We start from the raw sequence: 15,919 nt of genomic DNA on the forward strand, positions 1-15,919 counted from the left end.
TAAAACCCAATTCAATACAATTGATGTTCTAAACCAAACGTAGTATCAATAGCGGAAGCGTAATAATGAAAATCCAAAGTATGTAAATGTAAACCCAAAGTAATGTTAAGTTTGATTGTTTAAACGTTTTAACATGGCATCCACCATCCATGCTCCACAACGACCTGCTCCTTCCTAGTGCAAGCTCCATAAGTACCTAAGGTCCTGCAAGGCATGCAGCAGAGAGTCAACAACTAGTTGAGCGAGTTCACAGTGTAAAGTTCAGTAATAGCAAGTCGTAATAGTACGTGTATCAGTATGTTCGTTTGTTATTCATGTATTAGTTCGTATCGCGGCCTCCCAGGCAGGTATGCGAAGATTAGGGGAAGTTTCCCAAGTATTCTAGACTAGGTTTATTTGTGTCGCGGCCTCCCAGGCAGGTGTGCGAAGATTAGTAAATTTAGTTCGCGGCCTTCCTAAGGCAGGTATGCGAATTCACTCATAATATCACGGCCAACCCTTGGCAGGTGTGCGAAGATCAGTTCAATAAGTGTTACTAGTCTAGTCGTATCTTATCGTTAGGTTCTACCATCTGAGTATATACAAAAATTCATCAAATCCCATTCCCACCCGGGAACCCCATGCCTTGGCTGTGTGAACTCACCTTGGGTTTGCTCGGTATGCTAAGTATGTGCTCGAAGTAAATCAATCACGTCCTAGGGTATACACGTATACACAATCAGTTTATGTTCAAGTTGTTCATGTGTAAACAAAAATCAATAATCACCACGTAGCACTATGCGCGTATTCGGAATCATACAAGTCATGCATGGCATTTAACGGCAGTTAGTTAATACAGTTAACTTCTAACAGAGTCTAACTAGGTTACTGTGCAAGTTATCCAAGTTGACGAATTACAGGTCGGCGAATCATATTCTGTTTCGTCAGCTTCTCTTTGACGAAACACTATCTTGTTTCGTCAACTACCCTTGGCGAAACACATCCCCTGTTTCGTCAATTACCCCTTGGCGAAACACCCTCCTTGTTTCGTCAAGAATTCTATTCCGTCAAGCAAGCCAGTTCCGTCAATCATTTTCATCAGTTACAGAATTATCACAGAAACCCTAAATGCCGTCATCGTCCAGAAACATTCATACGGGAATCATAAACACAGAATTCATACTGTGATCATTCAGGAATCATGGCATTCATGGATTATTAATCATAACAAAATCATGGATTAACTTTAGATCATTCTAACATATGATTTAATCCTATTAACATACTATCATGCACCCGGATAACACGAATAACATTCTAACATGACTGTTCCCGAGCATCATTCAATCTAGTTCATCATCACAACAATCTACATCCCGATATATATATATATATATATATATATATATATATATATATATATATATATATATATATATATATATATATATATATATATATATATATATATATAAGTTGTTACCGATTATTCATACACTACGAATCTAGAATCATCATCAACATATACTCATATTTGATCCAGAAATCAATCATACACACAACATGTAACAATAATCAAGGTATCAATGAAACCGATTAAATGAACACGAACTAACCGAGATATCCGGGATGATAGTTTGATCGCTAAAGGGCTTGGGGAGAACACAAAGTTGCCGTCACACACACAAAGGAGTTCTAGGGTTTTCTGTTTTGCTAACGTGTGTCAAATGAACGGTTCCGTATAACTTATATGCGTCTAAGTGTTCTGGGCCCTTAATGGGCTTGGCGAATCAGATGGGCCGGCGAAACAGGCTGTTTCGTTGAGATGGGATTGACGAAACAGGCCTCCTGTTTCGTCGAGCTATATCTTGGCGAATCACTCTCTTGTTTCGTCGAAGAGTGCTTGGCAAAACACACTTGTGTTTCGTCGGGTTGTTCAAGTGTCAACAGTTTAAGTTTATCAACAGATTTCAAGTTATACAATCAAACACATAATCATGCAATCACAGAACACTTTATATATCACAACGTGTACATTACAAGTCAAACAAGTCAAACGACTAATCAGTCAAAGTCAACGGTCAAAGTCAACGGTCAATAAATGCGAAAGTGAAAGTCGTAAGTTCGAGTTGTCACATTATCCCCAACTTGAAAGAAATTTCGTCCCGAAATTTGGTACGTACGCACGGAGGAAGCTAGATAGGTTGCATCGTTCACTGGTTTTCCTGGGGTGTCACATCCTCCCCCCGTTGATCTGGAATTTCGTCCCGAAATTCCGCAGTAGTAGCTTCGGCCTCAGTAGTGGCTCTATTGGTTTCGAATAACTGGGGATACTTTTCTGTCATCTGGTCTTCGCGTTCCCAGGTGTACTCTGGGCCACGACGGGAGTTCCAACGAACTCGAACAAGAGGGATTCTCTTGTTTTTGAGGACCTTAACATCCCGGTCCGTGATTTCAACTGGCTCCTCGACGAACTGCAACCGCTCGTCGATAGTGAGTTCCTTAAAAGGAACTATGAGGGTCTCATCTGACAGGCACTTCTTCAGATTCGACACGTGAAATACATTGTGAACTGCACCGAGTTCAGCTGGTAGGTTTAGCTTGTAGGCCACTTTGCCTATTTTCTCAATGATTTCAAACGGTCTGACGTACCGCGGATTTAGTTTGCCCCGTTTGCCAAAACGTACCACACCCTTCCAGGGTGAGACTTTAAGTAAAACCCGGTCCCCGACCTGAAATTCCAGTGGCTTCCTACGCTTATCCGCGTAGGCTTTCTGACGGTCGCGTGCTGCCGCCATGCGTTGTCGTATTTGTGCAATCTTTTCTGTGGCGTCCACTACAATCTCCGGACCCGTGATCTAACTATCCCCCACCTCTGCCCAACAGAGAGGTGACCGGCATTTACGCCCGTACAATGCCTCGAATGGAGCGGCTTGTATGCTGGTGTGATAGCTGTTATTGTATGAGAACTCCACCAAAGGGAGGTGCTTTTCCCAGCCGTTGCCGAAATCAATAACACATGCCCGAAGCATGTCTTCAAGAGTTTGGATCGTTCGCTCAGACTGCCCATCCGTCTGAGGGTGATACGCTGTGCTTATGTCTAACCGTGAGCCGAAAGATTTGTGCATCGCTTGCCATAGCTCGGACGTAAATCGTGCATCCCGATCCGAAATGATGGAGATGGGCACCCCGTGCCTCGAAACAACTTCTTTAAGATAAACGTCTGCGAGAGTGGAGAACTTATCCGTTTCCTTAATAGCCAGGAAGTGTGCAGACTTGGTGAGTCGATCCACGATCACCCATATGGTGTCATTCCCGCGCTGGGATCTGGGTAGGCCTGTAACAAAATCCATGGAAATTTCTTCCCATTTCCATTGCGGTATCTTGGGTTGCTGAAGTAAGCCCGCTGGTTTGTGATACTCCACTTTGACTTTTGCACATGTCAAACACTTGCCGACGTAAGTAGCGATGTGGGCCTTCATGCTAGGCCACCAATAAGTAGTTCTGAGATCGTGGTACATTTTATCCGACCCTGGATGTACCGAGTAGCGAGACTTGTGTGCTTCATCCATCACAAGTTCCCGTAATCCGCCATATAGTGGGACCCAAATACCCCCCGTTACATAGTAGGTGCCGTCTTCCTTTTGTTCCATTTGCTGCCTTGAGCCGCGTAAGGCTTCAGCCTTGACGTTTTCGGGCTTTAGTGCTTCCATCTGAGCAGTTCGTATCTGTGCAGGAAGACTGGACTGAATAGTGAGCTGCAAGGCTCGTACGCGTCTAGGTAGAGTGTCCTTTCGACTGAGAGCGTCAGCCACAACATTGGCCTTGCCTGGATGGTACTTGATGGGGCATTCATAATCGTTCAGAAGTTCGACCCATCTTCGTTGACGCATGTTCAAATCCTTTTGCTTAAGGATATGCTCGAGACTCCTGTGATCGTTGTAAATTGTGCACTTGGTACCGTACCGGTAGTGTCGCCATATCTTAAGCGCGAAAACAACAGCTCCCAGCTCTAGATCGTGCTTCGTGTAGTTTCGTTCATGAACCTTGAGTTGACGAGAAGCGTAGGCAATAACTTTATCCCGTTGCATCAATACACAACCAACCCCCTGTATCGATGCGTCACAATAGACCACAAAATCGTCCGTGCCCTCTGGCAATGAGAGAATAGGTGCGCTGCAAAGCCTATCCTTTAGGTACTGAAAAGCGGTTTCCTGGGGACCTCCCCAACGGTAGGTGACGCCCTTCTGTGTCAGTAGTGTAAGCGGCTGAGCAATCTTTGAGAAATCCTTGATGAACCGTCTGTAATATCCCGCCAAACCCAAGAATTGGCGTATTTCCGTTGGTGTACGTGGTGCAGGCCAGTTTCTGATCGAATCTACCTTGGATGGATCGACATGGATCCCATCCTTGTTTACTACGTGGCCTAGAAAGTGGACTTCACGAAGCCAGAAGTCACATTTCGAAAACTTAGCGTACAGCTGTTCCTTTCGTAGAAGTTCCAAAATAAGTCGTAGATGCTGCTCGTGCTCCTCCTGACTCTTGGAGTAGATCAGAATGTCGTCGATGAAGACAATCACAAACTTGTCTAAGTACGGCTTGTACACCCTGTTCATCAGATCCATAAATATGGCAGACGCGTTCGTTAATCCAAATGGCATGACAAGAAACTCGTAGTGACCGTAGCGAGTTCTGAATGCGGTTTTGGAGACGTCCTCATCCCGGACTCTCAGCTGATGATACCCTGACCTCGAGTCTATCTTGGAGTAGTAACTCGACCCCTGCAACTGGTCGAATAAGTCGTCTATACGCGGAAGAGGATAACGGTTCTTCACCGTCACCTTGTTCAGTTCACGGTAGTCGATGCACATACTGAAAGTGCCATCCTTCTTTTTCACGAAAAGTACTGGAGCTCCCCAAGGCGATGAGCTTGGACGAATAAAGCCCTTTTCCAAGAGTTCTTGTAACTGCTTCGACAGTTCTTCCAGTTTGGTTGGAGCTAAACGATACGGTGCGCGGGCTATTGGTGCTGCTCCAGGAGCTAACTCAATCTGGAATTCGACTTGGCGGTGTGGCGGTAAACCGGGTAAATCTTCAGGAAACACCTGAGGAATGTCACGTACAACTGGAATATCCTCCAGCTCCTTTTCCTTTGCTGATGCGTCAGTGACAAGTGCCAGAATTGCAGTGTGCCCCTTTCGTAAACATTTCTGCGCCTTTAAGAAAGAGATGATGCCAACCACAGCACCACTCTTGTCGCCTTGAACTTCGAGAGGTTCTTGACTAGAGCGAGGAATACGAATGATCTTTTCCTTGCATAAAATCTCTGCGTGATGTTGGGATAACCAATCCATACCGATGACGACGTCGAAACTACCCAAAACTATGGGTATAAGATCAATCGTGAAGGTCTGACCAGCTAAAACGATGCTACAACCCTTGATTACATGTGCGGCTTCTACACTTTTACCATTTTCTAACTCTACGACATGTTTGGTGTTTAGGGGCGTTGGTGTACGTTTTAACAATTTACTCATTTTCAAGGACATATAACTTGTATCAGCACCCGAATCAAATAAGATAGTAACATAAATATCGTCGAGAAGAAACTTACCCATAACCACATTGGGATCATTCATTGCGTCGCCCTGACCCAGCACAAAAGCACGACCCCGAGCTTCGTTGCCATTGTTGTTGTTGTTTCCCCCGTTGTTGTTGTTCCCGTTGCCCTAGTTATTGTTGTTGTTGCGATTCTGGTTCTCGTTCAATTGAGGGCAATCACGTTTGAAGTGGCCTTCAGCCCCACACTGGAAACATCCCCGGTTTCCACGCTGTGGCTGTTGCTGCTGGTTCTGTGGAGCTGGCGCTGGGAGTTGCTGGTTCTGGTTTGCTGGCCGTGAGCTTCTACAATCCTTAGCCTCATGACCCATCTTGAGGCATCTTTGACAACGTTCCCTGCGACATCTTCCACTGTGGTGTTTGTTGCACCTACTACACCATGGGTGAATTCCCCGATATCCGCCCTGTCCCTGACTCCCTGATGATTGCTGATTCGGACTCTGGTAGTCATTTGTTTTGCGCTGCTGTGCTTGAGACTGAACAGAAACTGATCCCTTGCTGGAATCCCCCTCCCATTTTCTCTTGTTGTCACTGGGAGTAGCAGAAGTAGTGACAGCAGTAGTGGTAGCACTGATGCGTTTTGGCAGCTTGTTCTGTTCCACTGCCTGATCGGTGAGTCGATGAGCAAGACGCTGAATGTCTTGGATGTTGTTGAGGTTAGCCGACGTCACGTGGCTCTGAATCTCTAGCGCAAGCCCCTTGAGATACAACTCAATGCGCTTAACTGGAGGGTCCACCATCGTTGGACACAAGATGGCCAGTTCGTTTGACCGTTTCGTGTAAGCCTAAATCTCTGACCCCGTCATCTTCAAGTGGTATAACTCATCCTCCAACTTGTGGATGTCGTCTCGCGTGCAGTATTCTCGTTTGATCAGTTCTTTGAAATCTTCCCAGGGTGTGGCGTTAGCAGCTGCCAACCCTAAGATCTGAACTTGCGCGTTCCACCAGGTTAACGCAATCCCTTCCAACGTGCCAGTGGCGTACTTGACCCTGCGAGCCTCAGGGCATTCACACATTTCAAACACTGACTCTAGCTTCTCAAACCAATGGAGGAGTCCCGCTGCCCCCTCGGTGCCACTGAAAGTGCTTGGACGACAGTCCATGAAGTTCTTGAATGTGCAGACAGGTTGTGGAGCGTTTTGACCTATTGTGCATAGAATAGGACAATGTTAAATACAAGGGTTGATTTAGGAATGTAGGATTCAAAGATCCTAGTGTGTATCCCATCCGCAAGGTATACTACCTGCTGGTGCAGCTGCAAGTGCCGCAGCTACTCGTTCATTGATAAGTGCCGTCAACTGGGCTTGAGTCATGTTCACACGTCCAGACATGATCTTCATAGTAAAAGTAGAGTAAGTGAGAAAGGTTCGCGAGTAGTGCGATGACAGAAGAGTGTAAGCACATAAGTATTCTCATGTAACGACGTACAGTAAGCAATGTAATCTAGCATACTACGAGCAAAGTTCTATATAGTTCTAGCAAGCAGGTAATAGACATAAACCTTATTACCTAGGATGTTGAGTCTTGCACGTGGAGCGAAGCGTCGTTGTGGATCGTTGAGAGCACTGTTCTGGTTATAGTCTGGTTTTAATAAAAACGTTTTTCCCTTATTAAAACCAAGTTCTCTATAACCAATGGCTCTGATACCAATCTGTCACACCCCCAAAATCCACACGCGGAGTACCACCGCTTGGAGGCGTGACATGACCAGGATCAAGCCATCAATCATATTGAACATAGCATAATATAAATAAGATAGTTCGTAAAACCCAATTCAATACAATTGATGTTCTAAACCAAACGTAGTATCAATAGCGGAAGCGTAATAATGAAAATCCAAAGTATGTAAATGTAAACCCAAAGTAATGTTAAGTTTGACTGTTTAAACGTTTTAACATGGCATCCACGATCCATGCTCCACAACGACCTGCTCCTTCCTAGTGCAAGCTCCATAAGTACCTAAGGTCCTGCAAGGCATGCAGCAGAGAGTCAACAACTAGTTGAGCGAGTTCACAGTGTAAAGTTCAGTAATAGCAAGTCGTAATAGTACGTGTATCAGTATGTTCGTTTGTTATTCATGTATTAGTTCGTATCGCGGCCTCCCAGGCAGGTATGCGAAGATTAGGGGAAGTTTCCCAAGTATTCTAGACTAGGTTTATTTGTATCGCGGCCTCCCAGGCAGGTGTGCGAAGATTAGTAAATTTAGTTCGCGGCCTTCCTAAGGCAGGTATGCGAAGTCAGTCATAATATCGCGGCCAACCCTTGGCAGGTGAGCGAAGATCAGTTCAATAAGTGTTACTAGTCTAGTCGTATCTTATCGTTACGTTCTACCATCTGAGTATACACAATAATTCATCAAATCCCATTCCCACCCGGGAACCCCATGCCTTGGCTGTGTGAACTCACCTTGGGTTTGCTCGGTATGCTAAGTATGTGCTCGAAGTAAATCAATCACGTCCTAGGGTATACACGTATACACAATCAATTTATGTTCAAGTTGTTCACGTGTAAACGAAAATAAATAATCACCACGTAGCACTATGCGCGTATTCGGAATCATACAAGTCATGCATGGCATTTAACGGCAGTTAGTTAATACAGTTAACTTCTAACAGAGTCTAACTAGGTTACTGTGCAAGTTATCCAAGTTGACGAATTACAGGTCGGCGAATCATATTCTGTTTCGTCAGCTTCTCTTTGACGAAACACTATCTTGTTTCGTCAACTACCCTTGGCGAAACACATCCCCTGTTTCGTCAATTACCCCTTGGCGAAACACCCTCCTTGTTTCGTCAAGAATTCTATTCCGTCAAGCAAGTCAGTTCCGTCAATCATTTTCATCAGTTACAGAATTATCACAGAAACCCTAAATGCCGTCATCGTCCAGAAACATTCATACGGGAATCATAAACACAGAATTCATACTGTGATCATTCAGGAATCATGGCATTCATGGATTATTAATCATAACAAAATCATGGATTAACTTTAGATCATTCTAGCATATGATTTAATCCTATTAACATACTATCATGCACCCGGATAACACGAATAACATTCTAACATGACTGTTCCCGAGCATCATTCAATCTAGTTCATCATCACAACAATCTACATCCCGATATATATATATATATATATATATATATATATATATATATATATATATATATATATATATATATATAAGTTGTAACCGATTATTCATACACTACGAATCTAGAATCATCATCAACATATACTCATATTTGATCCAGAAATCAATCATACACACAACATGTAACAATAATCAAGGTATCAATGAAACCGATTAAACGAACATGAACTAACCGAGATATCCGGGATGATAGTTTGATCGCTAAAGGGCTTGGGGAGAACACAGAGTTGCCGTCACACCCACAAAGGAGTTCTAGGGTTTTCTGTTTTGCTAACGTGTGTCAAATGAACGGTTCCGTATAACTTATATGCGTCTAAGTGTTCTGGGCCCTTAATGGGCTTGGCGAATCAAATGGGCCGGCGAAACAGGCTGTTTCGTTGAGATGGGATTGACGAAACAGGCCTCCTGTTTCGTTGAGCTATATCTTGGCGAATCACTCTCTTGTTTCGTCGAAGAGTGCTTGGCGAAACACACTTGTGTTTCGTCGGGTTGTGCAAGTGTCAAAAGTTTATCAACAGATTTCAAGTTATACAATCAAACACATAATCATGCAATCACAAAACACTTTATATATCACAACGTGTACATTACAAGTCAAACAAGTCAAACGACTAATCAGTCAAAGTCAACGGTCAATAAATGCGAAAGTGAAAGTCGAAAGTTCGAGTTGTCACAGCAACGAATGGCGGCGGCTCGTGACCGTCAGAAAAGCTACGCTGATAAGCGCAGGAAACCACTCGAGTTCCAGGTTGGGGATCGAGTGCTACTCAAGGTCTCACCTTGGAAAGGTGTAGGTCGTTTTGGCAAACGAGGTAAACTTAACCCACGTTACGTTGGACCGTTCGAAATCATAGAGAAAATAGGCAAGGTGGCCTACAAACTGAACCTTCCAGCAGAACTCGATGGAGTTCACAACGTATTTCACGTGTCAAATTTGAAGAAGTGTCTGTCAGATGAGACCCTTGTAGTTCCTTTGAAGGAGCTCACTATCGACGATCAGTTGCGATTCGTCGAGGAACCAGTTGAAATTACGGACCGAGGCGTTAAGGTCCTCACGCACACCAGAATACCTCTTGTTCGAGTTCGTTGGAACTCCCGTCATGGCCAAGAGTTCACCTGGGAACGAGAAGACCAAATGAAACTTAAGTATCCCCAGTTGTTCGAGAACAATGCAACCACTACTGAGCCTGAAGCTACTACAAAATTTAGGGACGGAATTCCAAATCAACGGGGGGATGATGTGACACCACAGGAAAACCAGTAAACAACACAACTAGCTTCCCCAGTAACCGCACGCTAAATTTCGAGACGAAATTTCTTTCAACTTGGGGATAATGTGACAATTCGTAATTCGAACCATAAGGGCAGCCCATGAAGGGTTCGGCCCATTCCCTTACTTCGAATAACACCTAGTATGTTAGTATAAATTCTACACTTCACCAACACACACAAAGTTTACCAAACACTAGCTCTCTCCTCTCTCCCTAAGCCGACGGCGATATCTCTCTCTCTCTCTCGAAGCTCTCTTGATTCGGATCATCCTTGTTCTAGCCTATGACCGGTTAGTGTTTCATGATTTTTTAAATGATGTTATGATTCCATGATTTGATATAATGGTTAGGGTTGTATATATGGTGAATGAGGATGTTTACGTGAGGATGTTTATGTGAATCGGATTGCATGTTATTGATTTTAGGAACCAAATGGATGTATGTAAATCGACTGTGTTATGTTTGAACTCCGAATATATGTGTTAAGCCTAGTGTTTAGTCCGATTAATTAGGGTTTATGTGAATTAGTGATAACAACCTTGTTTTGATCGAATAAACGTTAAATGGAAAATGTTTGATTGTTTTGACCACACATATGGAAACTGTTAAATGGTGTAACTGAATTGCATAAGTTTAGGGAATTTGGTAGAAAATCGCACAAGATCAGATCTTATCACATAAGCTTTCTGATTGTATAAGTCCTTGGTCGCACAAGGACAATCGCACAAGATAGGTACAATTGCTTAAACTCACAGTATAAGTTTGCTATGCATGATCACACAAGACCTTGTGGATCGCAAAAGGCAGTGCCGATCGCTCAAGGCTTGGGCCACACACAACTGTTGAACATTTTATACTATTGGGCCGAATAGCCCAAAACACAATCGCACAAGTTACTCGGATCGCACAAATCCATCCGGACCGCCCAAGACCAATACATGTTATTAATTTGGGCCGTGCATCTACATTTGGGCTTTTGACTTTTTGGGCCAGGCTTATGTTGGATCGCACAACATGTTGTGGATCGCACAAGGTTGTGTTGATCGCACAACATGTTGGGCCGGTTAGTGTTTGGGTTTCAACTACCCACTCGCACAAGATGTTATTGGGCCTACATTGTTATCTCAGCCCAATACATCCTGATCGCACAAGTCGGATATGTTATGTACTTGACTGATAATGTGTTGCCATGATCAATACGTGTTCGTAACCTGTTAGCTTATGTGTAAGCTTACATGCACTACTTGAACCTAGACCTGACTTGTATGGTAACCATGTTAGGACGTGGTTGACCACTTATAGCTCAAGTGACATTTTCGTGCATCTGCCGAGCAAACCAAGGTGACTTCACACTCTTACCAAGGCATGGGATTCCCAGTGGGTTGGGAATGGGATTGAACGATTACGCGTAGTTTCATCACCACTAGACTACTTAACACCGTCCTCGGATTGGGAAAGACGCCAGTGTTAAAACCTACGTAAAACCTACGTACCATTGTCCTCGGTTTGGGAAGGACACTAGTGTTAAAACTTACGTAAAACCTACGTACTACTGTCCTCGGATGGGAAGGACACCAGCGCTAAACCTACGTAAAACCTACGTACCATTGTCCTCGGATAGGGAAGGACACTTACGTAAAGCCTACGTGAACTCATACTTACCGCTGTCCTCGGGTTGGGAAGGACACCTATTGATACAACTAGTCTAGTAGCATACATCATGGGAAGCCCCCACTAACTGAACATACAACTGGCCTAGTAATACACAACATGGTTATGAAACGAACTTACGATTCCTGAAACGAACTCAATAACTGAACACTCAACTGTGAACTCGCTCAACTTTGTTGTTGACTCTCTGTTACATGCCTTGCAGGTCGTTAGGTACTCATGGAGCTTGCACAGGGAGGCGCGGTCATTGTGGGACATGGACAGTGGATGCCATGTTTAAAACATTACGACATTTTTGAACTTATTACTTATGTTTGGGTTTTCTCAATTATGCTTTCGCTAAACACTTAACTATATTTTGTTTTGGACACCTTTTATATCGATGGATTAAACTTTATTTAATACTTGCAAATGTTCGATAAGATTGGTGGCTTGATCCTAGTCATGTCACGCCTCCAAGCGGTGATACTCCGCGGGTGGATTTTGGGGGTGTGACATGTACAAGCAAACCTGAAGGTCGTTGATGTTCAGCCTTGACTTTGAGACAAGTTAGGCATTTCGATACATACAAGGCAACATCTTTCTTCATACCAGGCCACCAAAACTTAGTACAAAGATCCTTGTACATTTTATCAGCACTAGGATGGATAGAATATCGAGACTTGTGAGATTCGTCCATCACTAAAGTGCGAAGATCGTCTTGTTTCAGAACCCACAAACGATCCTTCAAATAAAGCAAACCATCGTCTTTCGCTTCGAGTTTAAGCTCAAGTTGATCTGGTAATTCCTTATCTATCAAATTTTGTGAAACACAAAATTGCTGAGCTTGAAGGACACGAGATTGAAGATCAGATAGAGTGCGAACAGAATGAAGCTTGACTCGCTCCTTTCGACTAAGTGCATCGGCTACGACATTCACCTTACCAGGATGGTAGCGAAACTCGCAATCATAGTCGTTTAAGAGCTTAACCCAACGTCGTTGCCTCATGTTCAACTCCTTCTGATTAAGAATATGCTGGAGACTTTTGTGGTCTGTGAAAACCACACACTTCGTGCCATAAAGATAGTGTCTCCAGATTTTGAGCGCGAAAACTACAGCTCCCAACTGAAGATCATGAGTCGTGCAGTTTTTCTCATGAACTTTCAATTGTCTAGATGCACGTCACACCCCCAAAATCCACCCGCGGAGCATCACCGCTTGGGAGCGTGACTGACCAGGATCAAGCCACCAATCATATAGAACAATATATACATAGTAAAAGTAATTGTCATTAAACCAAATCTAATCCATATGAAAGGTGTTCCAAAACATAAGTAAGTTATCACTGTTTAGCGGAAGCGTATAAGTAAAACCCAATATAATTAAGTATGTAATGTCATAAAATGTTCAACAAACAATCACGATCCAAGCCCACAACGACCAGCTCCTCCCTGTGCAAGCTCCATGTACCTAACGACCTGCAAGGCATGTAGCAGAGGATCAACAACTAGTTGAGCGAGTTCACAGAAAGTAAATGCGTAATAGTAAGTTCGTTTGTAACAGGTGGCTCTACTAGGCCGTTAGTACGTTCTATTGGTAGGGGCTTCCCATGTTGTATAACCACTAGACTATTCGTAACCATAAGTATCCTTCACACCCGAGGATAGTAATAAGTATAAATACACGTAGGTTTTACGTGAGTATCCTTCACAACCGAGGATAGTAGTAAGTATAAGTACACGTAGGTTTTACGTGAGTATCCTTCACAACCGAGGATAGTAGTAAGTATAAGTACACGTAGGTGTGACAACTCGAACTTTAGGCTTGCTTGATGTAACGTTTGTGCACGATATGTGATTTTATAAACCCGAATGATTAATTGATTTCATGATATATGTTATGTTATATGCATTATGTGTGTATGTATGTCGTATGTATGTGAACCGGCCACACAAAGCCCTTGGGGCCACTCCTTGTTCTCGGGTCCATTAGACAACCGAGTGGGCTCGGCCCACTCCCCATTCGCAACACAAAACCGGAACAAGGGGCTTGTTTCACCACTTTTGCAAATCACAAACACACACACACAAACCCTAGAAGCTTTGCTCTCTCTCGGCTTGCTTGGAACCCGACGGCACACACACACACACTTTGAAGCTTGTGAAACGAATCGATCCTCTACCTTCATCCGGTTAGTGATGATGTTATGTTTTTGGATTATTTATGATATTATGTGATTGCTATCATTCTGTTAGGTGATGTAACTAAGGTGTATGCTTGTAATATTGATTGGTTGTTGATGTTGGATGCGGGTACTTATAATAGTGATGTTTGTTAATCGGATAACATGTACGGTTACGTTTTATGCTCGACTTATTGTTTGATTCGAACCGGTTAGGTGCATGGTTATAGGCTGTCATGAAATTGATTAATCAAAACGTTTCTGCATGATTCGGTTTAGGCTGTTTGATGATCCGATTGATTGTTATCTAGGCTGTTTTGTTTAAGCATATGAACATGTTTGAAGATTGCTATGAAACTGCTATTTTCGGTGTTTGATCTGTTTCCGAAACTGTTGAATATGTTTGCTGAAATCACGGAGTTTAATTGACTAGAATTATGGAAATCAGTTACACAGCCGGTTGCGACTCAGATTGCGAGTCGAAACCCCCGTCTCGACTCGAGACCACAAACAGCACCAGCCGAAACCACGGTTGCGAGTCCCGTTGCGACTCGTAACCAGACCATGATGAACCGAGATCTCCATTGCGACTCGCAACCAGCTGTTGCGACTCGTAATCTCCGGTTGCGACTCGAGATCTCCGTTGCGACTCGAGACCATCGTTTACACGCACACTGTTGGGCCTTCACTGTCACGGGCCCAATCTATTGAGCCCAACGATTTGAATTCTGGACTGTTTTGCTAATGGACTTGTATGTGTTTGCTACTTGGGCCGATTGGGAATCTGGATTGTTATATTATTGGGCTGCTTATGTTATTGGACCGGGCATTGTTGGACTTAGACAATTGGATCCTCACATGCTATGTCTTATCTGCTTACGTGCGTACATGTTTGCCATGACTATACGTGATTACTACATACGTGTTATATACGAACCTGACTCGTATAACAACCATGCTAGGACGTGATTGACAAATTACTAGCTTATCTATACTCTTTGTGTATCTGCCGAGCAAACCAAGGTGAGTTCACACAGCCAAGGCATGGGATTCCCGGGTTGGGAATTGGGTTGGATTTGTTACTGTAAAATGAGTTACTCGTACTTACGCATATACCAGACTATAGACCATCGTCCTCAGGTTAGTCAGGACACGTTACGTAAAGCCTACGTAACCCAGTATACTTGCCATATGTCTCCCGGGTCGGGAAGGACACGTTACGTAAAGCCTACGTAACCCAATACCATTCACTGGCTTCCAGGTCGGAAGGCCACGCTGCGTAAAGCCTACGTAGCCCCCACGCGTACCACTGTCCTCGGGGAAGGGCACGTCACGTAAAGCCTACGTGACCCTGTACGTTTTCCTGTTCTCGGTAAAGAAGAACACATGGTCGGAAGTTAGTCTAGTAAGTACCGTTAATGAGAAGCCCTCATTAACCCGGATGAACATGGGAAGCCCCCACCTTTAGTACACACTAGTATGGGAAGCCCCCACTAGCTACACTTATGCATGTTATGAACTTACTTTCTGTGAACTCGCTCAACTAGTTTGTTGATTATTTGCTGCATGCCTTGCAGGACCTTAGGTATACTTGGGAGCTTGCACAGGGAAGGAGCAGGTCGTTGTGGGCAGATGGATCGTTAATGATGTCGAACTCATAACTCGTTTTGAATTTACTTTACTATGCTTCCGCTACTTAAAACAGTATTTGGTTTTGAAACATCAATCATGTCATGGTGACTTACGTTAATTACTTTTATTATTATTAAATGCTATGTTTGATATGATTGATGGCTTGATCCTGGTCAGTCGCGCTCCCAAGCGGTGGTATTCCGCGGGTGGATTTTGGGGGTGTGACAGATTGGTATCAGAGCCATTGGTTATAGAGAACTTGGTTTTAATATGGGTAAACGTTTTTATTAAAACCGGACTATAACCAGCACAGTGCTCTCAACGATCCACAACGACGCTTCGCTCCACGTGCAAGACTCGACATCTTAGGTAATAAGGTTTATGTTTATTGCCTGTTTGCTAGAACTGCTTAGAACTTTGCTCGCATT

The sequence above is a fragment of the Helianthus annuus genome, chromosome 17 (assembly GCF_002127325.2).
Source record: "Helianthus annuus cultivar XRQ/B chromosome 17, HanXRQr2.0-SUNRISE, whole genome shotgun sequence".
Lineage (NCBI taxonomy): Eukaryota > Viridiplantae > Streptophyta > Magnoliopsida > Asterales > Asteraceae > Helianthus > Helianthus annuus.